The sequence below is a fragment of the Agelaius phoeniceus genome, chromosome 9 (assembly GCF_051311805.1).
Source record: "Agelaius phoeniceus isolate bAgePho1 chromosome 9, bAgePho1.hap1, whole genome shotgun sequence".
In the NCBI taxonomy this organism is placed as follows: Eukaryota; Metazoa; Chordata; class Aves; order Passeriformes; family Icteridae; genus Agelaius; species Agelaius phoeniceus.
Window position 1 is genome coordinate 20035993 of NC_135273.1, and position 24246 is coordinate 20060238.

Consider the following 24246-nt stretch of genomic DNA (forward strand, 5'->3'; position numbering starts at 1 on the left):
ACTCTGTAACATTCAGAGCATGGTGGGATGAGTCATTAACCCTCACAACTTTCTAGTACACTGTGTACAACCACTCTCATTTTATCTGGGAACACAGGGGAGAAGCAAGAGAAAAAGGCTCATCATCAGCACACAGCATTATGGCAAATTGTAAATAAGACATTCACTTTTTAGCTCCGGTTCACAAGTGGTTCTGAATGTTTGTAAATAAAGCCTAATGAGGATTTACACAGAAACTAAGGACAAAAATGACCAAGTGGGAAGTGTTACAAAGCCACCTGAAACACAGCCCCTGGTAGACCCTGTTCCCCAAACCTGACCCCTCTCCAGGACTCAGACACATCTCTCTCCTCATGGTGTCCTGGTGCAGCATCATCATAAATATTCATCAGAGCATGTTTCAGTCCATGACACGTGTGCGAGTGGATTTGGCGCGACAACCCCTCCTCCCCATTTCACCTGTGAATTCATGAAGGTCTAAAGTGGTGGGCAGATATCAACAGGAGCACAGAGTTAGCAAGGGGATGCCAGGCAGCCCAGGCAAGTGGGGGAGAAGCTACTCAATAACCTGAATCTCAGATGCACTAGAATAATTGCTAAAAGAATGAAAAGCCTGGCTGAAAAAGAAATCAGAACAATAGTGACAAAAGAAAAAAATAAGCAGATGGCTACATGTTAAACTAGGATAGAAGAGTGTTTAGAAAAAAAACAGAATGCCTACATTTAGCCAGGACAATAGCAAAACCAGCAAGAAAGAGTTGCTAAGTATTACTTCAGATAAAATTTCAGAATAGCAGCACTGCCAACAAAGAATTACAGAAGCAGGGAATTTTGACTCTAGGCCCATGGATGAGGAAATACAACTGTAATAGTTTAAAGGAGAAATTTCACACAGAACATTTGGATATAGAAATTACAATTGCAGGTCGTGATCAGCCTGGGTCTGACACATATTTTTATCATTATCATAGGACAACTTTAATGGATGATTTTTGTGTCTCATAACAGCCACACAGAGAACTACTTGCTTTTAGGACTTGTGCTATAGCTCATTAGAGATACAAGAGTTGCAACAATGAGCTCTGAATTAAGGTTTTTGTGGCACAAGTATTCTGGGCTTCAATTTGCAGAATTCGGCTATCTTAGAATCTTTATGCAATAAAAGCTGAGTTTACATGACCACTTTGAAACTAGGGCTATGGCTAAACATTCACAAATCGGGGCAGCTGCCTTTCTCAACTCAAGAATTTTGTTTTAATCAATGTTTTCCTTTGTTTTTCAGATAACCTCATACATTAGAAAATTTGAATCTTTATTATATTTCATTTTTTCCTGTTTGGTTCAGAACTTTTAGAAATCCCATTTTAATGCTTCCCTCTCAAAATTCCTTCTGTGGTTTTCCAGAGAAACTATAATCCTGCAATGGGACACCTCATTATTGTAATGAAAATAAATCTTCATTTTTCCTTTTCTAAGCAGGAAAGGAAAGGAGGAGGTTGAAAAGAAGAGAAGAGTTCATACTTAATCATCTGGAGTACTTCATAAACAACTTTAAGTGTCTGAAGAGTATCAATAACTAATTAACTAATTTAAATCTGAGCCTAAGCCATCCAATTTTTATCTCAAATTTAAAATACCATATATATATATATCTCTATATAAAATCTTAAAGGATGTCCAGATTCTGGGTTCAAACCTTATTCATGAAAGAAAAGGAAAACAAAAACGAATTCTGAGAGCACTCAGACACTATTTTGGAGGAGAGAAGGGATCAGCTATAGAGATATCAACCTATGAAAGTCACAGAATTTACATAGATGCTCTTGTCTATCATTAAACAACCTCGTATTGTCACCAACCTCTTTTACTGGTTGCCATCATCCTGCTTGGCAGAGGAAATAAAAAGACCAGTGTCTAATGTTCCAGACAGAAACCATGACAATATATTAAAAAATGCTGAATTTAAATTCTAGTACAGACTGATTAGATTGAAAGACAAGTTAGAGTGAAATGGTGTCAGGTTCAGTGAACCAAGCGTAAAGGCCTTTATGATTACATTGGCATTTCTGCCTCAGTTGCAGGCATCAGTGACTATATTAGATTAGGTCACCTGAGAATTTAAATAGAATCACACATTTCTAATTAAAAAAAGGGCCCATGTGAGTAATACAGTTCCATATCACCTTAACTACATATTGTAATTACAGTTATAGCAGCACTGCTACTGGGATGTAATTACTGCAACTGAGCGTCTCCATGCTCCATGCAGGCATTTTCATGGGAGCTTCATGCAGCAACACCTGAACTTGCATTAGAAACTCAGTGACAAGGATCAAAATGTGAACTGTCCAGGCATAAGGATGGGGCTTTTGCTGCTCTGAGTTGGCTCAGAAATAGCAAGAACAAAACTTAACTTCTATGTAGAATAGTCAGATTCCTTGAAGCAGGAGCTAAAAGTAAGCAAAGGCATTTTCCCTCAAACAAAATGGACAGTCACTGTACCCTATGGAAAATACACTTCAGTGATCACTCCAAATTCATGATGATGATGGCCCTTAAGGCCAAAAACTACCAACTGAATTAAACTCACCAAACGCTTCTTCTTGTGCTTCTTAAAAAGAGTGATCTGGAATTCTGGGCTATCTTGAAGTACCTACAAAGACAGCTTTCTAGTCAGTTACCAGCCTTAACAGCACCCAAAAATATGGTACCACCACAGGGTTTCCTTCACAGCATGCTGGTATGATGAATTTCACACAGAGAAGGCATTACAGTCATTTTATATTAACTTTGCAAGTTTGCTTTCCCCAGTTTAGTGTCAGGATTCACCAGAACCACAGAACTGAAAGATTGTACTGGAGTAATCAAATGCAGCTCTAGTGAGAGCAATTTGCTGAAATCCAGGTCAAACTTCTACTTCTAATCTTGCCTGAACTTAGGCCTGAATTGTGTAAACCAGTACAGGAAAAGTGTCACTCTCTCATCCATTTCCTAAAGATAGAAGCAACAATGTGAGGAAGAGCTGAGGCAGTAAAGATTGGCATGTGTCCTCTTCTCTTCTTGCATTCTCCTCAATGTCTTCTCATGGTTGTTCTCCTCCCTCTCATAAAGCAGCACTTGAGAGGCATGTTCCTCATGGTATTTATGTAGTATTTATAAACCACCAGCTAGTGCAAAGGAGCACCTTATGGCACTAAGACTGCGCAAGGTTCTTAACTATGGAAACAACACCTGAGTTATCTGTGGCTTCACCAATGGCACAATAGGTAGAAGAACATCATTCACAGTTGTTCAGCAAGGACAGCAGGCACATGCTCTTGCTCCAAAAGCACAAATTCCTTAACAAGCAGATAATGATTTTCAATACTCTTCAATAGCTACTCCAAATGCAGCAGAGGACTCATGACAATTCTCACAGTTTGAGCAGTTAGCATTTATCCTACAGAGCACTGAGTACATAGACATACAAATCAACCAAAAACCAGCCCATCACAATGCACTAGTAGAATACTTTATAATCCCCAAAAACATCTACGGGAAAATGCTTTCTGTTCTATAAATTAGTTTAAGAAAAAAGATCTCATTTTTATACTGCTCTAAGCTTCTCTGGGAATCAGTCAATTAAATTGGCTAGCTGTGTTAAGGTAATTGAGAAGCAGTTCCCAGAAGACATTACATACCTACAAACACAGTACAAACCAAATACATAGAGTTAAGCAAGACAGAAGCAGGACTCTAGCTTGTTTTCTCTCTGGAACTGAAGGACAGAGTGTGACTTTATGAGTTACCTTATTTCCTAGAAAAGGAGGACAATCCTGGTCTGTATTACCAGAGAGATTGTGCCTAGCAGCATTCTCAGCTCTTCCCTCCACTTCAGCCCTATGCATCTGCATCACCCCCAGCAATACACTCATATAAACACTAATCCTTTATCAAAGTTTTACACAGCAAGGCACAGTGGCTTGACTAGGGCCTGATAAAAACCAAAATCCTCTGGCAGAAAGAAATGGAATCATTCCCTAAAGCCAGAGTAATTACTAATCATCAATAATAGCAAAAAAAGGTGTTTTCCAAACTTCTTCATGTTCTGTGGAACAGAAATTATGAAGATATCTGTACAACTGGTGAGGGGAAAAAAAGTTGCAACTCAGAGATTTTTTTTACCTCCAGCAAGCAGCGGCTGCCTGGCTGTTTCTTCATACAAAAGTACGTTAAACACATTTTGTATTTCATACAAAAGTATGTGTTCAACAAATTAGTCAATATTTACTACCATAAATTCTATCTTGCTTATCAGTCTAAATATATATAACACAGACTTCCAAGGTAAAATACATAAAAGATGACCTTTTCGGTTCTGTGTCCTCTTTTTTTTTTTCTTTTTTAAATCCCTAAAGCCTGAAAACTTTAAAATAAGAGGGAGAGGTGTTCAGATTTTTAATTTTTTTACCACTTGCTCCTTTCATTTAAAATATCACTTCTCTTATTCTGTAGTCTCCTTAGATGTCTTAGACATAAAGCTCCTTCAGCCATCTATCGGAACAAGCTGTTACTTTCTGTTATATTCTGGCAAACAGCAACTTTTCTCCCAAATATTTATTCAGGTGTTCAAAAACTTGGAGACTTTATTTGTTTGTTTTAAACTTTTAAGCAATCAAAATAAAAATATTTCTTCCCTGGACGGTTAGCCAACTTCCATTCTTATAATAACCCAGAGATATTTCTACCAGATCATCAATACTGCATATACTCTGGAAGAAATTATTTTTTTAAAAAAGGAAAATCAAAGGAAACTGACATGCTTTTCTCTAGAAGAAAACCAGAGGTACAAAACAGAGGGACGCTTTGGGCTTTTTTTTATACAAAATGGAGGAAAAAAAGCATAATAAATCACAAGTGCAGTTTTTATCTTTTATAGATTACTTAATGAAAGCTTGCAGAAGTCCCCAGAAGAACATTAAATATTTCATACATTTAGTGCATCCTAAATTTCAGGGGGTTATAGAAATTAACAACCCTCTGGTAGTGGACAAACATCTAGCAGGTAGCCAGCTGCTCTGCAAGCCTATCATACACACAATTTTTAGATCCAAAATTATATTTTCTTATTAAATATTAAAGTGGCTGAAAGGGAAATTATTATAAGATTTGCATAACAAACAGAATTGCTTTGGACTAAAAAAAAAAAAAATCTAAAAAGGATTTTTAAGTCAAAGGCAGAAAAACAGCTGATCATAAGAATCCAGCTGAAAGGAGATCGCGTGCTAAATCCCTTCTTCCTTTAGCTACGAGTATTTTTCTGTTTCCTTGTGCTCCTTTGCTTTTGTGCTTCCAGCTTTCCTAATTTGGACATCCAAAACTTAACCAAGGACTAATCATGTAGATGCTTTCTATAGTAAATGGAGTAGGATAACTAATGGCTCAGAGTAACTAGAGAAGGCTACGATGAAATAAGAAAGGTGCCCAATTGATCATTCTGCTGTTCCTTGTCCATGCCCTCCTATTCTGGCTGGGTCAGCACAGAGCACAAGGGTCTCCTGGTCCACACCTGGGAGCTCAAGGCACAAGAGCCCAACTCCCAGCAGGGAGAATGGCCACCTTTACTTTTATAGTTGCAGTGAAATTTGTGCACAGTCCTTCTCTCAGCATAAGCCCACATCTGTGATCCATGCTAGGCCAGCTGTCACAACAAAAGCTAATTCTGCCACATCCATGTCCCTGATTGATCTGGAGTTGGCCTTTACAAAAAAGAGAAAAAGAGCTAGATGCAAACTGATGGACCCAAATACCCTCTAAGTCATTGGTTGGTCAATGTTAGCATTGTTAACAGTGCTAACAAAAAAGGAGTAAACTTATGTAAGTATTTTAAGAGGGCTTGAACATGTAATTCACAGCCAAGGACGTGAATACTGTGGTATACTGAGTGAATTCAGCATCATCCAGTCTGAAATTCAAGCAACAGAGGTTCTTCTATAGGAACCATCAGGGACCTTGGGAAGATCCATGACACTTGTTAACTTTACCTTCACATATAAAGTGAGTGTCTGAGGTATAGAATGGTTGGGGGAATAAACAGTTATTTTAATGCTGGAGTATACAGCGAATTGAATTGTGTGATTAGTGATTGAAGAGCTGCTCCTCTATTACATGGTCCATTTGGCTCAGAGTCTCCCTGTGCTATCACTGTTGTGTGAGCATAAACAAGTCTTCTACCCTTAATCATACCAGGACACTTTTTGGGTATGCTCTCTGTTGCATACAACTAAAAAAGAAATTTTTCTCACTTGCACTCAGATCTGGCATCAGGTTAGGCTCCAAATACTCGATCTATGCTTTGGGTTCAGATCTCAGCATCAGCACTGTATCCAGTTGGGTTACAACGCAGTTCCTCAAGTCAGTGTGCCTGATAGCACACAGTACACACACAGAACAACTTAATGGAAACAGAATACCTCAGTGGGAAATTATAACTTTTACAGGAACATATGGCCCACAACCACTCGGTGTCTAGAAAAGTGTTTATTTCAACATTTCATAGAGGGGAAAGCAAAATAGAAAGATACATACACTGTTTCTGAAAACCTTGTCACTAGCAGACTTACACAAAGCACTGACCAAACAAAACAAAATGTAGAAAATTCCAGCATTTAGCATCGAAGCTTAAGGGAAGATGATTAAATCAACTCCTGCAATGACTTTTTTTTCCCACAAAGATAGCGTCTACAGTTCTATTGTACTTTCCACTCACAGTGACTCAAAAGTCACTCCCATAAGCCACACGTGGTGAAAGTTCCTGTACTCACTACAGGGAGCACAGATGCTTCTGGGGAAGATTACGACAGATGCTTGGAACTGTGACTCTATGGCATATCCAAAATTAGTGGAGTTACCAGAGTTAATGGCTCTCTACACTTACAAAATGCTAAGTGTTAAGACAACCAGATCTCTTGCTCCCATTATCTCTTATGAGTTCACCAGCCACTTGCTGTGGATGGTAGCACAGTCAGCATGCACCTAGCAGGGACTGCCTTGCACTGAGCCATCAGCATTGCTTCCCACAGAATCCATGTTTTCACGTAAGTTCACGTGTTAGCTGTGGGCAGAACATCCCTCTCCTGTCCCAAAATCATCTTGGACATTAGCACAAATAAACCAGGGTTCCTACTGCACAGTAGAAGGCTACCCTGACTGGGCTGGATCCTTCAGCCACTTCGGAGACGAGAGAGTAGAAGCATAAAAGAACGTTGTGTAATTTACACGTCACCCTGCACTATATCAGTAACAGAGCTGGAAATAGAAACCTCCCCTTTCAGACACTGCATCAAGAGGCGTGACAGGTGCTTCAGAGAGCCCTGTTCCAAAGCATGTGTCAACTAGAGCGTGGGCATATAGCACTGCAGGGAGGAAAGGACTGCTGCTGAGACAGGCTCAGTGAAGTTTGCTGTTAAACACTTTCCCCTACATCTATCCTCTACTCAGTCACCAGCTTGCAGAAGGTGAATTATCACCTGTACCTATGCACGTATATGATGACAAGAGGAGGTAACATGACTCACTTCTAATAGAGCCTTAATAATGAAAAGCAGTGATTCCAATGCTCCTTATTGAAGTAAAATGGTCTTCATTTCAGTAGTAGCCTTTCCAACTACAAAATAAATTGCATTCTCAGATTTGGCCTTAGTTTATTAAGCCATTAGAAACAGAATTGATTAATTAAATCTGAATTAAAACAAGGACAGACCATGGCTTGGCAAGATGCCACGTAAAGCAGACTTTTCACAGGATTAAGCTCTGTCTGAGGAGCTAACTGTCAACCAAAGGCTAGTTCAGGATGAAGGAGTCACCCAAGACAAGGAGATCTGTGACACCCAGCAGCTCGAGTAGTGAGGATTTCTTGTCACTCAATGCCACTAGGCAAACAGAGGCTTCGGGGTGTCCTTGTACTCAGGACTGACAAATTACTTCTGTTGCCAGGTGACTGAATTTTTATCATAGCTGATTTGCCAGAAAAGCAGCATGATATTTCTGAAGGTCATGAGTTTATATACAATTATTATGTTTGATTTTTTTTAATTCAACAGTAGATTTCATTTCCGTAAGCTTCACCAAATTGACTTATATGACTGTATAACCTGGATGGGATCCAATTGCTGAGCACTGAGTTAGTATCCACTAACAGTGATTTTGCTTTAGCTTATGTATCAGGGAATGTACTCCTTCATCCTGAACACATGGGTCTTAAAGCCTGTAATCAGCCTGAAATGCCTGTAGACTTTTCCAATCTTAACCAGAAAGGTGGGAGACCTCATGGTCTTTGTGCTGCTACTGTACTGCAAAATACTAATAGAAGCATAAAACTTCTGATAGGCATGAAATAATTTATCATAAAATTTTTGTTTTCCTGTAAAAGAAATGAAACTATCTATGAAATGTCTATCATATATCTTAGCCAAAGGCTTGTAAATTTCCATTATAGAACAAGGAGATATGATGAATAAGTCACAGGATTTCACAGGGCTGAACTAGAAGCCTTTATGAATACCAGACTTTGCAAATTAGATTATATTATTTTTAAAAGCAAAAAACAAACAACGAACAACACAACACAGTACTTCACCTAAAGAGGCAATGTTTGAGGAAAAGGAGGAGAAATGTCACATTCAATAAAAAGAAAACTTACACAGTTCCAGTGTCAACAAGAAATTAAAATGGTCATTTAAATACATTAAGAGTGGGAAATTTTCTGTGTTGGAAGGGAAAGCTAGAGATGCCCACATTGTCTTTTCTTACTGGACTGTGAACTGGTGGTATCTGTGGCACTCTCCAGAGCTACTCTATCAACTCTTTTTGAGGAATATATACAAGCTCTAGAGATACAGGGAACACTGAACCACTCATGACTGGAACTTCCCCTTGTGCTGACCTCTGGAAATTGCAAACATCTTCTCTTCATAGCAGGGAATTTCTGCAGTGGTGGATAGAATCACAGGCCCAACAATGTGGTGTTCAAGAGGTGTTTTTGTCATCTCCTGTGAAACATGTCACCTAGGGTATGGCAGTAATGGCCTACACCATCCACTGAGCCTCAAATGTTGCTCAAAAGCAACAACAATGCCATTGCAGTATTTCCACAGTCTCTCTCACTCTCTATTAATTCCAGACCAATGTACTGAAATTTAAAAATCAAAAGGGAGAAATTATTTAACATGCTATCCTGACAACTCAGCCCAAAATCCTTGTGGATGAATCTAGCTGATTGAAGGCAATGAGAGATTGTTTCCATCAAGTCCAATAAGTTTGGATCAGATATTAAATCCCTTGCACTGGTAAAAGCTAAATAACAGCTAACAGTTACAGCTTGATGAAGCATGAGTCACAAAATACCACAGCTCACCCAGTGTCTGAGCTCTAGTGAGGCAGTATCAGCAGCAGAACATTTGTTCAGATCAACACAATGAGCGCATGCCTAACGTGATGGCTTTCACTGGGCACAAATAACGCGCATCTGAGCTGTTCACAGCTTGTTTGTTCTAGTAAAAAACAATGCAAGACAGCAGGGCAGAACAAAAGTGAAGGCTGTGAGATGGCAAAGGGTTGCTGTTGTTGTTGTTGATCTCTCTTTAACAGGCCTCACAACCTAGCAGGTGATTCTCCAGATGCTATCTCCCAATCTTACAAATGCACACATTAGGACTCTATAAAACCCTCTCCCGAGGGGAAAGCTGAAGAAGCTGAGGTGAGATGTTGAGGTGCTTCTACTCTTGCCAGAAAACTGATTGCAAAACAAGAAACCTGGATTGTTTTTCATCAAAATTCCACCCAAAGAGAAACAGGCACACAAAATATGTACATTGAGGAAAAAGACTTATTGGCAGGAGTGCCATGAGTTAAAGCCAGCTGTAGGGAGAAGGAACACCTCTGCCTCATTCATTTCCTGCATTGAACAGTGATTTTATATGGAATGTCTGGCTGCTAAGTCCATACCACTTTCCACCCTTCAGAGCTAAGTAACAGTACTCCCTTCTGTCTCTCCATGGCTGCTAACCCAATGATCTCCACCTAGTCTACTTGCTTGATAAATCCTTTCTCTTGGAGTTCTTACTGTTTGGTTTTAGCACCAATACAGATACCAACTAGGTATTTTTATAAAAGATCACAACAATCATGTAAAGATACATCATATCTCTCAGCTAATAAGAAATAAAACATGAGTAACATGGTTTAAGTCTAATAATCACTCATTCAACACCATAAACACAAAGACTGATGGCCAGTCATTTACCCTATTCATATTCATTTATTATACAATGGGGTGCAGTGACCCAGAAATTGTAATAGGAAATGGTCTCTGAGGGTTTTGTTTCCTTTTTATAAGTAGAAATTATTTTTAAGAAAACAAGCACAGCCTTGTGATTAAAACATAGGTATTTTTAGAATAGCGTTCTATAGACCATGTAGCAAACTAAAAGCAATAAATTATACATATTTTAAGAACCCTTTCATTAAAAGCTTACTGTTAATAAGTATACCCAGGCTTGAAGATCTGTTCTGTCATGAGTATGTCATAAACAGCAATCCAGTAAACAGCCAGTAAAACAGCAATCCCTCTGTGAAGCCATTGTGAAGTTTCTTTTCTTTCCAGTACTTTCAGGATTTGTTTATGGATAACATATCTCACAACTGAATAAGCAGTGTATTACTTATGAAAGTCCTCACAAAGGAAATCTCAGAAAACAATGTGAACTGCTAGAAAAGAGAGATTAGAATGTCTGTGAGGTTTTTTCTGCTAGGTTTTTCTGCTACCTCATACCTGTCTGAGGCAGGAAAGGACTCACTACCAAGTACACAAACTCCCCAGTAATGCCAGATCACAGACCAAAGCCAAACTACAAAGGAAAGGAAAAGGTGGTGCCCCCCAGGCCTCGTGTCATTCCTCAGGCAAGAGTCCATGTCAGCAGCACTATGCACCATTGTCTTTTCATCCTTCTCCCAGTCTTTCCTATCCCAGCCTTCCTACTGGCTTAGTCCAAAAGCTGTCTCTGGTGTATTTGCACAAGCCTATTCTTATGAGGACTTTGATCTTAGCTGGTGCCAGTGCTCTTTGAATCCAGGCAGTAAAACGGTCCAGAATGATAATACATTGTTTGTGTACACATATGTGCACTACCATATGTGTAATTAAGCACCACTTTTAGGAGAATCACAACACCATTTGTACAGATCTTGGAAACACCTAGATGTTAGAATAGCAAGTAAAGTATTTTCTTGCCTTTCACAAGTTTTAAATTCAAATCCAGTGTCTTCAGTGTCTGAGGAAATGTGATTTCCAGGTTTGGAGTCTCAGATTCTATGATTTTTTTGTACATTTGTATAGTTGGCTGTAAAGACTCAAAACTCACAGATGCGCTAAGAGATGGTGCCCAATAATACGGCAAGGTAGGACACAAACCACGTGCTCTTCATGACTGTGTGTCTATTCCAGACTTATAACAGTACTGTTGCTTGGTACATCCTATCTTCTAGAAAGTTAACTTTCTGCCACATGGATTTGCATTTATTGTACATTCACGTATCATCTTACATGAAGAAAGCACACGTCTGCTGGACATATAAGTTCTCAAAAAAGAAACAGTTATTTGGTTACTCACCCAACTGAAAGATTCAGAGACGTACAATAGAGAAAGAGAGAAGAAACTGAAGCAAAGATAGAGTGAGAAAATGAATACTTACAGAACCTTTGCACTTGTCAGTCTTTCATAGGAAGTTATATAAATTCTTAACACATATTATACTAAGGCTTCCTCTCATATCGTAATCTCTTTGAAGAAAAGTGTATAGAGATAGGATTAAAAAATTAAAGCATGTAAAATATTTAGTGGGCTGTTCCAAAAATTAATCAGCCTAAAAGCTTTCAGTCTAGTTGTACTGACAGCTCAAACAGACTTTTCAAGACAAGAAACAAAACCAAATATCTAGTCACCTATTAAAATGTGTAATAAGAGTACTATTTCTCACTCCTCAAATGTCACACTGCATCAAGAGAAACTACAATATCTAATGATTTTTTCTGGAAGCTGTAACTCTGGGGCATATATAGCTTTTACCTGCCCCCCAACATGTTTGTGTATGTGATATATTCTTTTCCGATTTTGCAGAGTTGTGCCCAACAGGTTTGTGGGAAGATATCTTCTTGAAACACATTATACTGGAACAGGGCAGTGAACAGAAATTCATTGCAATTTTTTTGCAACAAAAGACATGACTGGTAATTCGAAATTGATACATCACTGAATACCACGTGCCATCTTTCACACTACATGACGGAGGGAATTCCACACAAAGAGCTTCTCTAAGGCTTCTGGAGACAGAGATTGTATCCTCACAACTGCGTGGAGCACTGCATTCACCTCCTGGAAATAACCTCAGGATGAGCATTCAGTGACTCTGCTGGCATTGCCAGAGAAAAAGCTTAGAAACAGCCAGCACAGTGAGGAGACTCTCCACAGTACAGCCTCTAGTCAAGTATTCTATGCTTGCAGTGACAATTCCAGATGAGGCAAGATGAGGTGGGAATCATCTGAAAATAGCCCACAGTCTTAGAGTATCTGCTGCAAGGACTCACACCCTTTTTAGGCAGCTTCAACTCCCACTCAGTTCAGACTTTTTGCTAGGAGCAGGATGAAGTCAGACCCCAGGTGCATTACCCAATATGTAGGACCTGGGTCATCCTCCAAGGCACAACATAGACACCAACAGGTCACCCAATCTTCCTGGGGTCTCCTCCCCTGCCAAGCACTGGTCTGCCTCCTGTCATGACCATACAAAACTCAATTCAGAGTTAAGCAAAAAACTGCCAACCACACTTTAATATCCAACAAGTGTCTGTGGAGCTCAGTGCTGTATGACTGGCAACTCTCTCAGTACAGCTTATATTTTGTGACTGGCTTGTCCCCAAAACATAAGGGGCTTTCCATAAGGATTAGAGGTACTTCACAGGCAAATAAATTTCAGCCAAGTTTTCAGAAAAGCAACCATTTATAAAACCAACACTTCATTCCATAAAATTCTACAAAATTGACGAACAGAAGAAAGTTACAAGTACCACCACTGCAAAGACATGTCTTACTTGAACAGTTTTTCCCAGTACTTAAAGAGCTCAGTCAGAGCACATCACAATAGAATAAACAGAGCAGGAAACAGACCTAGTTCAATCTTGTACTCTTTCTTGCTTAAGTAACACCAATGACAAAAGGATAAATATCTATTAATTTACCTAGACTGTTTTTTTTAAATTATATCCTTACCTACCATAAATGCTGTACAAATTTCAGATGGATTGATATGAATATTTTTAAGATAACACCTGCTATAACTCCAGATTATGTCAAACAAGATTCTGTGCTGATGCAGGACTCATTGCTTTTTCTTAGCTCCTCTAAACTGTGGTCTTGATCAAAGTGAGTGCTACTACTACCTCACATGTAGCTGGGCAAAAGCTCAAGTGCACAGGCCCTAAATCTGGCCTTTCTCTCTTATGGCTGCACATGCCTAACTCGCCTTGCCTAACTTGGAAAAACCATGCCTGTGATTATAAAAAGGCATTTGACTCCAAGGACCATTAGACTTGGCCTTCTGACACCACTGGTATGTCTCTTGTAATGGCAACACTGCAGACAATGGAAAGTGGTAGCAAATTCACTAAGCTCATCATAATAACTCATCAACCACTACTTCTGACTCTTAAATTATAGAATCGATACCAACATAGAAAAAAAGGAAAATGAACTCATATTCTGGTATCAGTCTCTTTTTCCAAACTGTCACCTTCATTCTAATTATGTTCATTCTGCTCTAAGAAAAATATAACTTCTGTTACTTATGTGAATGAGGGTTGCAGTGTTTATTCAAAACCAGAATAGCCTTCTGGTCTTGAGGCAGACTTCATTCATATTGTGATTATGTGCAAATAATTGATTCTTTGAAAGACCATTATAGCTATAAATCAATTCTGTAGACAAACTGCATTTTCCTGCATGCTGCCATTTCCTGTCTACCCATTTTGATGGAGGCATTGAAAAGCCTCAGCTGTTACAGCACCAAATACTCTTCTCTTACTTCTCAGTGTAAGAGGAAGTAGAATTATTTCAGAAGTTTTCCTAGCAAAGAATAATTTTAGCAACAGTTTGCTTTCTAAGATAAGGTCACTCACTTCAAAGTTTTTATTGTTTATGAAGAGGGAAAACATCAATAAACTGTTACAAGATTGGCTATGGATATAAAAGATAAATTTTTTTAGAAATTGCTTTACCTCTCCACATCTCATTTCCTTCAACTGGAAAGTGATAGCAGAGTTGCCTGCTATGCTCACATTTGTAGATAAGAAACAGACTTAGTGCTACACTGTAATTCTGTGGCTAGAGAGACTTCATACAGGATATGGAAGCAACTTGCCCAAAAATCAATCTAGATCATCTCCTCTTACTCTGAATAGGTAAGAAATCCAAATACCTAGGCTTACATTGTACGCATTAGATAGATGTCAAGATATAAAGAAAGTGAGAAAGAATAAAATACCAACTGACATATGGGCATTTACACACCCAAATTCCAATACAAAGTGTCTGATCTGAGAAGCACATTACAAACCAGTTTTTCTACCTCATTATTCTCATCTAATAGTATTTGTTTTCCTAAACACATTCCAACGAACAGCATCCATGATGCAAGAATCCAAAATTACTTAATCATGCTTCATTATATCTTAGTGAAGCCATGAAAAAGGATATACAGAAGTGCTATTTCTCCCAGTATTTAAATAGTATTTCTGTCTGTGATAGCACGTAGTGTCTGTTTTAGCAACCCTAATGAGAGTGAGGCATGACTGTATCTAGTTGGCAGAGTTATCACAAAGTGTCTGACCACCACTGCCCAAGCAGTTTGGCATGGATCAATTTTCATGCAAAAAGAATTCAGAAGTGCTGGGAACCCAAGCACGTATGGCATCAGTATGACACCTTCTTTGAAAGACACCTACAGTAGCACACTTGCCTTTACTGTCATGCTTGGGTAAGCATTCTCTTGGCTGAGTGTGAAGACGTGACAGTATCACTTCCCATGGCCTGTCCTATAACTGATCTAAATACTGAGCCCAAAACCTGCTTATACTGTAATAAGCAGAACGGTCACAATACAGTCTGCAAAGGAAGCTGAAATCATACTAAAGCCTTAGGTCAGGTTCATAAAGCCTTATTTAGATATACAGACTAAGTATCAGTCACCCAAGGAAAAGGAAAAAGTGAAGGAAAGCATCTGGGTATCCAACATTGTTGAAAACCCAGGCTTTTATATTCCTACTTAAGAGATCCTAAGCAGCAAGTAAAAGCCCTAGCATAGTCTTTTACACAATAAAAGTAAAGACTAAAACAACCTACCCATGACTGAGAACTTCAAAGGTCTGAAGTAAAAACAATTTTCAAAGAACACTGAACTTTATCCATGCTGCCAGCGCATTTCCCAATGCTGAATAAATCCAAATCAAATATCTCACACACACACACAAAAAAAAAAAAAAAAGCAAGCTTCTCAGCTGAAAACTTGTCTGTTCTTAAAGGCACAGCAGTTTCATTAATCCTATAGGTAATCTCTGCTCTAATATAAATTACACTAATCAATGAAAGTGCTGACCCTGTCTTAACTTGCACCTGCACCACAAACAACACACACTGTACAACCTAATTCCTTAATGCTCATTCACATATATAGCACCACAGCAGATAATGGGATTATGGAAGAGATTGAAGACTTCAGAATCAGACCAACAGAACCTCTGTGGCTACTTGCAAAGGACTCAGCAGAGAGAGAAAACATTCACAATTGTTCATCCATCTTAGGAGATATACATTATAGTTTTTGCTTAAAGCAAACAGAACCAGCAAAGGACACTGTTGTGGTCTCCCCATCTGCACTGTGCTGTCATAAGACCAAAGGGGCATTTAGCAAAGTCAAAATACAAAAAACTTAAAAATAACACCAAAGAAACATGGAGGAACAGAGAATGAACCACTGTAGCTCTCTACTGCAGAACACCATTGTGACAAAGCAGTCTGTAGTAGGCTCATCAATTAATTAGCACATTGTATACAGTAACACAACAGTATGTGCAAATTCTGTGAACATCTGCTGCCATGTCTCAATAGTGACCCGAGTGTGCACGCACACACACTGCACCCACAAACACAGCACACTCTTCAAAATACAATGTGTAACTTTCACAAAGGTTTAACATTCCTGGTTTTCCCCCAGATTCAACCTTTGCAAAAGCAGTAAACTTGTAATTCAACATTTGCAGAATGCTTCAAAGTTTCTCCAAGTTCTCCTTTCCCCCTACTCCAAATATTTTCCCTCCCCTACAAACAGAAAACACAAGAAGAGACCTGTTTATCACATGACCGTCCTTTGGAGGAACCCTTACATTTGTACCCTTTGAATCACTTATGTATCAAAGAAAAAGGAAGCTGCTAATAATACTCACATGGAGCACATAATTCTTAGCTTCCTGACTTTTAGATTAGCCTCCTGGGCATGTGAAATTTACTGAGCACTGTTTCTTTCTTCTTCTAAGCACCTTAGGTGCGAGCTTGTGTGTATGTGCGTTTCTCTGTCTGTATACAAAATATCTGATGTATTCCAAAAAAGGAACACGTCCTGTGTTTTAACTCTATAAATATCACTACTTTATATATATCATTATTATGAATCTATATTGGCTTTACAGAACAGGATTATCTTTAAAAATAACTATTTGTATTTAAAGATAATAAGTACGCCTACGGAAGAAAAGGGGAGTGCAAAAGAAAAGGAAATGGGATTCATTGGGGACATTCAAATGTGATACATACATGCTTTTGGTATGTCTACCCATGCAGCAGAACCAATGTGGTCCAGCCTTTAGAAGCCAAGAGGTACCTATCAGTCACTAACCTTGTGCAAGTTAAACCAGCCCTTGCCTTGTCTCATGTCTTAGAGAGAGAAGCATTTGGGACAGATGTCTTTTTATGCCAAGGTATCAAGACATACAAGAGAGAACCATCTTCAAGTGGCATAATCAATAAAATGAAATACTAATATACCAAATATTTATGCAAAGCAGCAGCAATAATAGCAATACCACGCAGAATATAAAAGCAACAACTACAAGTAAGGAAACACTGCTCTTTGGGCAGAAGAGTGAAGAAAAGATTCTACTTAGAACAAATCCCACTATCAACCATCTGGATTCCACTCAGGTGCCCTTGATCTGGGAGCTCCTTTATTGAACCTATACATAAAGGAGTAACAACCACAGCACTGACACGAGTGTAGGCCACTTACTGGTTAAAAATCAAACAAGGGTAACAGCAGGAGCCCAGGCAGTTTTGCTGAAATGAGATCTGCACAGCAGGGCAGGCATGGCTTTTCTTCATTACCCTAATAGCCTAATAAATAAATAAGGAATTGTTGTGTCCATGGCAATCAAGCTGGTGATTTTTTTCTCCTTCTCTTCCAAGACACCTCACGATTGAGGTAGCCATACCCCAGCTGCAGAATCTGATCTGTAAATAAAAAACTGAGAGCTAAATGAAGCCCTTTCTCTGACAGGATTTGACCAAAAACCTCTGCATATTCTCAGACATTTAAACCACCTACCATTCATGAGGCACTGGTGATACCTGAAGCTGTTGCCAATTATTTTTCACTCCTGAATTCCTTATGAACTGCTTGCAAAAGGTATTTACACCTCTGCAGAGAAGCACACAAAATACAAATCTTCAGAAACAATAGAGTGAGACCAACCAATAGCCTCTTTTCCACTCAAAGACACAACGGTTTCATACCCTGCCATTCCCAGCTTCTGGTTTTATCCAAACTACAGCAAGTGTTGGCTTCCTAAAGTACAGTATTCTCAGCATGTCGCACGCAGGGCAGCATCCATGCGCCGCTGACTTGGTAATTGCATTATCTGCAGCCGCTGATGAATGAACAACCGTAATGCATACATCCTGGCTTTAGCCCTCTCGGGACGAGTAGACACACACTGCCCGCACCAGATTCACTCAGTTTGCTGAGTCCGAAGGTATACAAAAAAATGCCCGTGCGCGTTCCCTCTCATTTTAAAAGCAATGTTGTAATCTGCTCTCCCTTCCCCCTAACAGAAATACAGCACCTCTATTTACAAGCACGAGAAGCTCATTCCCAAACCTACTTCTCTGCATCTGCAGTCTATTCTACCTGCAAATAATAAGGCTTGAGTAAAGGCTCGGAAAAAATATGTGGTGTAACATCGACACCGTCTCTAGATACTAGGAAGAGAGGCGCTAATATCCCATAGCATGATGGCCCTTTAAAGAACGACTAGTCCTTATGGGTATAAATAATCTGAAGAATAAAATGGAGCCAAGGCGATTTCCACTGCAGACGGAGGGCAATGACCAGCTGCCATAGCTACGAAAGCCCCGGCCGACCCGCAAAGTTCCCCGCGCAGAGGAGCTTACCTCGGAGCGGCACGGCAGCCTCCGTGCCCGCCCGGACGGGACGCCGCAGCCGCGCCGAGCCGAGCCGCGGCTCCCCGGCAGGCGGCGGCCGCGATGGGCACCGCCCCCCGCCCGCCCGGCGGCAGCGGCGCGGGAACCACCCGCTCGGCGCCGGCACGGAGCGAGCCCCTGCCGGGAACCAGGAGCAAAGAGGGCCTGCGCTTCCCAGCCGGGAAAGCGAGCCCAGGCCGGAGCGGAGGAAGGCGGGAGCAGCCCGGGCACGGGGCCGCGGAGGGCCCTGCCCGACCTGTTGCGCGTATCGGGCGCTGCTGGCCCCTGGGGAGTGGAACTGGCCGAGGACTGAGCGCGGGGGAAGCCGTGTCCCGGTGCGGGTGGGCACACGGCTGAGCAAGGAGCGCTCAGTGCAGCCATCGGTGTCTCGATTGTGTGTAACACAAGTCACTGAAGAATGGGGAGGAAGAGACGAAGGAAGGGGGAAGAGGTCTCTGGTAAATCACTAAATGCTCCATCTGGGGAAAAAAGATCAAATAGAGGAAAGGGGAAATCCCTGTCTCATTCACACTGCTTTTCACCGGATTAATATTACTATTAGTATTACTATTTTGGTTTCATTAATGCTTAGGGCACAACTCCCAGATCAGCTTGGGTACTCCACAAAAGTGGAGGAAAGGCAGTCCAGACTCAAGAGCATATAACAAAACACGTGAAGGTATCAATCCACAGATGGCCTGACTGTGCTGCCTCTGTGTAAGGAAGAAACACCATGGACACGCAGGGAATTTCATCCTTCTCAGGCTAACATGGCACATCATGTGGACCTTTTTTAACATTCAGATGTTATTATTGTGTTTTTCTTTCTTTTTCACCTTCAAAGTTCCTGCTGATTTTAATATACTGACAGCCATAAGAATGTGGTTTTGTCTTTTCTTGAATACTATGCATTAATCAAAACATCACCAAATAATTCAGACCAATTGCCAAAATAAACTAATTAGATCTCAATCTGTAAATTTGTTTGAGAAAATATCAAACACGTTTTGTTTTCAATGGCCAGACGATACAAAGGAAGTTAAACCCTAAACTTTGCTCCCTTCTAAAAGCACACTAACCTCTCAAGGGCAGCTGGAGTAATCTCCTTCATTTTAGAGAGATGAATAAATACAAAAGGCAGGCTAGCTGCCTTCCAGACGGGGACAGGAAGTTTGCCGTGATGATCCTGAGCAGCCCTCTGCTTCTTGAAATCCCCAGGAGAGAGGAACGTGACCATCATCTCAGAGCAGAATGGACAGCCGGGAAATCTCAAATCTGAAATCCAGACAGTGATCCAGCTAGTGAAAATAGATGTCTGTTTCTCTTTCATCCGATGGAGAGAAGGGTGATAAAATTTGTGGCATCCTGCCAAAGCCATTGAACCCATTTAGGCACAAAACCTCATGTTAGCCAGGCTTAATAGCATCAAGAAGAAAAAAACCCGACATTTTATTCATTGGTATTCCCGCCCCCAAAACATCCCATCATAAGAAAAGCCATCTGTGAGAATAATTGAAAACAAGGCCTGGGATTAACCTAATAGCTGAAATGCTCTTTTTTAATTTAGAAGTTTACTGAAATGCCAAATGTGTGCAAGTCTATATGTACATCTCCATGCAACAGAGGGAGAAGCCAGGAGCAATATAGGGAGAGAGATAGTTAAACATTGTAACCTTGTTCTCTCCAGATCTTTTCAGGGTCTACAAGCCTCTCTCTGCTCCCGAGCAGTGCTTCTAAAAGCCAGTTCAAATACCTTTTATTAGACTGGAGACTCACTGGTTCATCTCTGAACCCAGGAATGTCAAGCCACCAATCTAGAAGAGCTATTCTATTCCAGGTTTTTATGTGAGGGAGGCAGAAAGCTGCTTTGCAGGATAGGCTGATTCTTCAGAGAGATCTACCAGAAGCATAAAGTAAACCTGGTTTTGCCTCTCTAATGCATTAGTGCTTCTCAATACAAGAAGTTCAGGACTGTATTTTTTATCTGCACTGTTGAAATACCACTCTCACTATCCTTAGATTATACAGTTGCTTATGGACACTGTGAAACAGTAAAAATGCATACACAAGATCACAAGGAATGCAGCAATGTAGGTCTTTTCTGCTGGCAACAGAGGAGTCGGGTCTGTCAAAACCTCAGCACTGGCATGGCCACCACACTAGTCCCACCCAGACCAGCAGGCAAAAGCAAGTCAAACCATGGAGAAACAATGATTTTAAGTGAAAGCACACTTACACACATCCAGTTTTCAAAAGCTTTTGGACATTTCTGAAAATTCACCTAAATAAGAGCAGATATTTTTCAAAATATGCTCAAACCCCAAGTCTGCCCCATGTAGCTGAGGCAGATAAAAACCCTTAAAACCTTACTTTGGCTATCTGTGAGAAACAAGCATTTCCTCTGAAACACAAGAGGGCTTTGTACCTCACTGCTGTCAGCAGGTGACTTTACAGCTACCCATCTGCTATGCATTTTGTAAATACCAAACATTTGTCCCCTGAACTGCCCCATCTTCCTGCTCCTCTCAAAAGCAGGAAGTCTGCCTTCCTGCTTGTGTCCAGGCTGTATTAAAAAAAGCATGTAATGGACTGTTATCTTACTAGCAGCCAAACTAATAACAGCAGTCAGTCTAAGATGACATGTGAACACAAGAGCCTAAAGTGTGTGGTAGGGCCAATGGCTTCACAAGGAAGTGAAGTCAGCCCTTCTTGCAAAGAGCTATGTTACCAGACAGAGCAAATGTTCCATCACAAAGTTCATGCTCTGAATCCAATGCAGAGGCATCTCAGGTTGAATGAATGAATGTCCCCCACTGCTACTGCATCCTAGGCAAACTGCCCCAGAGCAAGGACTGAACCCTATTTTTCTCTTGAACAGTGTCTCTCAGGGACAAGTACCAGGAGGAAACTAGCAGTGCTGATACTTCAAGTAGAGGCCCATAAGAGCAACTGACAGCCTTCACAGCATTGTCAATTGACAGGCATCTCTCCCTCTAAGGGCCTTGTCCTGTGTGCACATACAAAGACTGCATCACACTTAAAACTCTGACGTGACACAGGTGCATTGGAATTTTAATGCTAATCTAAGTACCCTCACTGAAACAAGATAAATGTAATGGCTAAAAACTGGTAAGAGAAAACAGAGATAAATGGATTATGGGGCAACACAGACAAAAAGCACTCAAACATATATCTGAATCCTTCTTAGTACTAAGACTTTGGCTACACTGCACATTTGCTCTCCACCCCCATCCCTTCCCATGGACATTTTGAGCTGTGAGGTTGAAAGAGAAGTGACCCTTCATTAGACAGGGAGTATTTGAGTCCACATGCCATTCCAGGAGCTGTGATATCTCTTGTGAAATTTTTCTGTACTTCACAAACTTTTTAGATTCTTAGTGACAAATGCTCATAGGTAATAAGTACACAGGCACAAATACTCCTCACTTACTGAAGTTTGTGGGACTTCTGTGATCATCTTTGCTGATTTGAGAATTTATCTCATTGACCACGAAATTCCTAAATTGTGCCTCTAGATTATGTTAAAGGAGGCACATATTTTATGCCAGAATGGCAATCTCCTACCTGAGGTGACACAGGAACTCGATGGGACAGCTTCTTAACAGCCTGCTGGCAATGATGTGAAAAGAAGAAAAATCCCTACTTGACTCAAGCCAAGATAAACTTTCCACAGGACTAAAGTAACAACACCTTTTTATTTGTAAAATGGAGAAGTCTTTAAAATAAAATCCGTGACATCACTGATCCCAAATCCTGCCATTTCCATAGCCATAGCCTGAACAAAAGTGCACTTTGCAGTTGAACTACCCTAGTTCGTAAGACAGCAGCTTAAACAAGAAAAATCAAGTGTGTCTCAGGTCAGTGTCCCAGTGTCTCCAACTCAACACAGGTATACTGACTCCAGGCCCCTTCTCTGGGCTTCCCACCATTCTTCATCACAGCATTTAAACCAGACACAAAGTCATGCTGATTCTGTGAAGGCATCCAGACAGACCAACTGCAACATTTTCCAAAGGCAAAATCATAGAGTGTAGTGAAAGGGAAATTGTATTGACCTTTTGCATTGCTAACAAGGGATTTGCAAGCACACAGGCCATGTTTGTTCAACCAGAGTTGAAAAGAAAACCAGAATCATATGAAACATCCCTCTAATCCATGAACCCAGTGAACAGGATGGCCCTAGCTATTGTGTCAGGACATACAGCTTGGAGTCCTTAATCCTTCAAATTATTGGCATGGTGCACTTGTTCTGTGACAGCTCTTTCAGATCTTTTCCCATCTCTATTGTTTTGTTTTCTGCTTGAGTAAATAGTAGGGCAAAAGTGAGACACATTTATTTCTGCTGTCATCTGCCAAAATGAGCGGACTGGAACTTTACCTCCCCGCTTTTTCTGTCAACATTGTATCTTGGCTACTGCAGGTGAGCTACCATCAAGGAGAGAGTCCTCTCCCATTTAGTCTCGTATGAAAAGTGCAGAGTGAAAATGATGGCACAAAGTACAAAGCTGTCAAGGATGAGGGTTAAAAATAGAGATTAAAAATGAAAAACCAGAATCCAGCTTATTTACATCACAGACTACCATTCATATCCATGCAGGGCAAACACAAAGTGAACAAATTGCCTCCGATTTACAGAAGGAGAAAACTGAGGCAGAGAATGGCAATCTGACCATAATCACCCCTCATATTAGAGACCTCATCTCTTATTTTCTTAGTCCTAATTTCATCATCTACCCACTAGGCAGCATTGCCTTTTTTTGCATCAGAATTACTACAAATTATTAAACCAGGATTATGGTCATTTACACCAACTTGGCACAGACAAACAAGGAAAGCAAAGAAACTACAGTGTGGAAAGGTTCAGCAATGAGGTGATCTTGAACAGCTCAGGGATTTTGTGTCCAGGTTTTCAACCTTGGTTGTGGTAAATGCTGCCAACTCCCACCTGGTATGAGAGGGGTCACGACAGCATTGGCTTCTGGAAATCTTTTACAAAAAAAAGATTTGAACTCAGTGACCAGTCTTCATTTGTCCCCAAAAGACAAACTAGACAGTCCCCCTACCTTCATCCTTTATAATTTAAATGGAATCATTGTAAGAAACCATGATTATTGTTGGTGTTGAAAGTAGAAAGGGAAGAAGAGCAGCATTCTGTTTGTGCCTGCACTGGAGCCGCACTGGAAGACAGGACAAAGGTAACCTTGGCATCTGCTGTTATGTTCCAAATCCCAGGAGGAATGAGGACTCTGAATGCTGCTTTAACACTTCTCTTGCTGGGAACAATGTAACAGAACAAGCAAATTCTGCAAACAAAGACAGGTTTTTTCTGAGCAGAGATAAAGTTTGACTTTTCTTTCTCTGCCTTCCACCACAGCCTATTTCTTCTCTCTGTCTGGTAGACAGGGTAGTATAGAGGAGGATGTTTAGATGAAATCATTCAGAGACCTGTCTCTGTTTCCAGCTTTGCCACTACTGCATGCAGCCTCATACAAAGAACTTGTCCACTCTCTTGCATTGCCTGTATTTCCAGCCCTTTCAATTCAAGCAGCAGCTGCCACACATACCAGTGCCCACATACATGCTCTCTGTCCCTAACACAGAAAGCCAAGGAAGTTTTGATTTGTCTAGGTCTACTACAGACCATATGTGCAAGAAATCCATGCTT

The 24246-nt window shown here is 40.4% G+C and overlaps 1 protein-coding gene across 6 annotated transcripts in view; it reads right to left on the bottom strand.

Moving 5' to 3' along the window:
* SORBS1 (sorbin and SH3 domain containing 1) overlaps positions 1-18647 on the bottom strand; it is a 157649-nt gene extending 139002 nt beyond the window's left edge. For 3 of the 6 annotated variants that reach the window (XM_077183167.1, XM_077183170.1, XM_077183169.1), the window contains exon 1: positions 18531-18647. The gene's annotated coding sequence lies outside the window, so the exon portion shown is untranslated. Of the gene's footprint in view, positions 1-17685; positions 17779-18530 lie in introns of all 6 variants that reach the window. The other 3 variants (XM_077183168.1, XM_077183182.1, XM_077183171.1) reach the window with 3 other exon arrangements.
* Positions 18648-24246: the final 5599 nt, after the last annotated feature.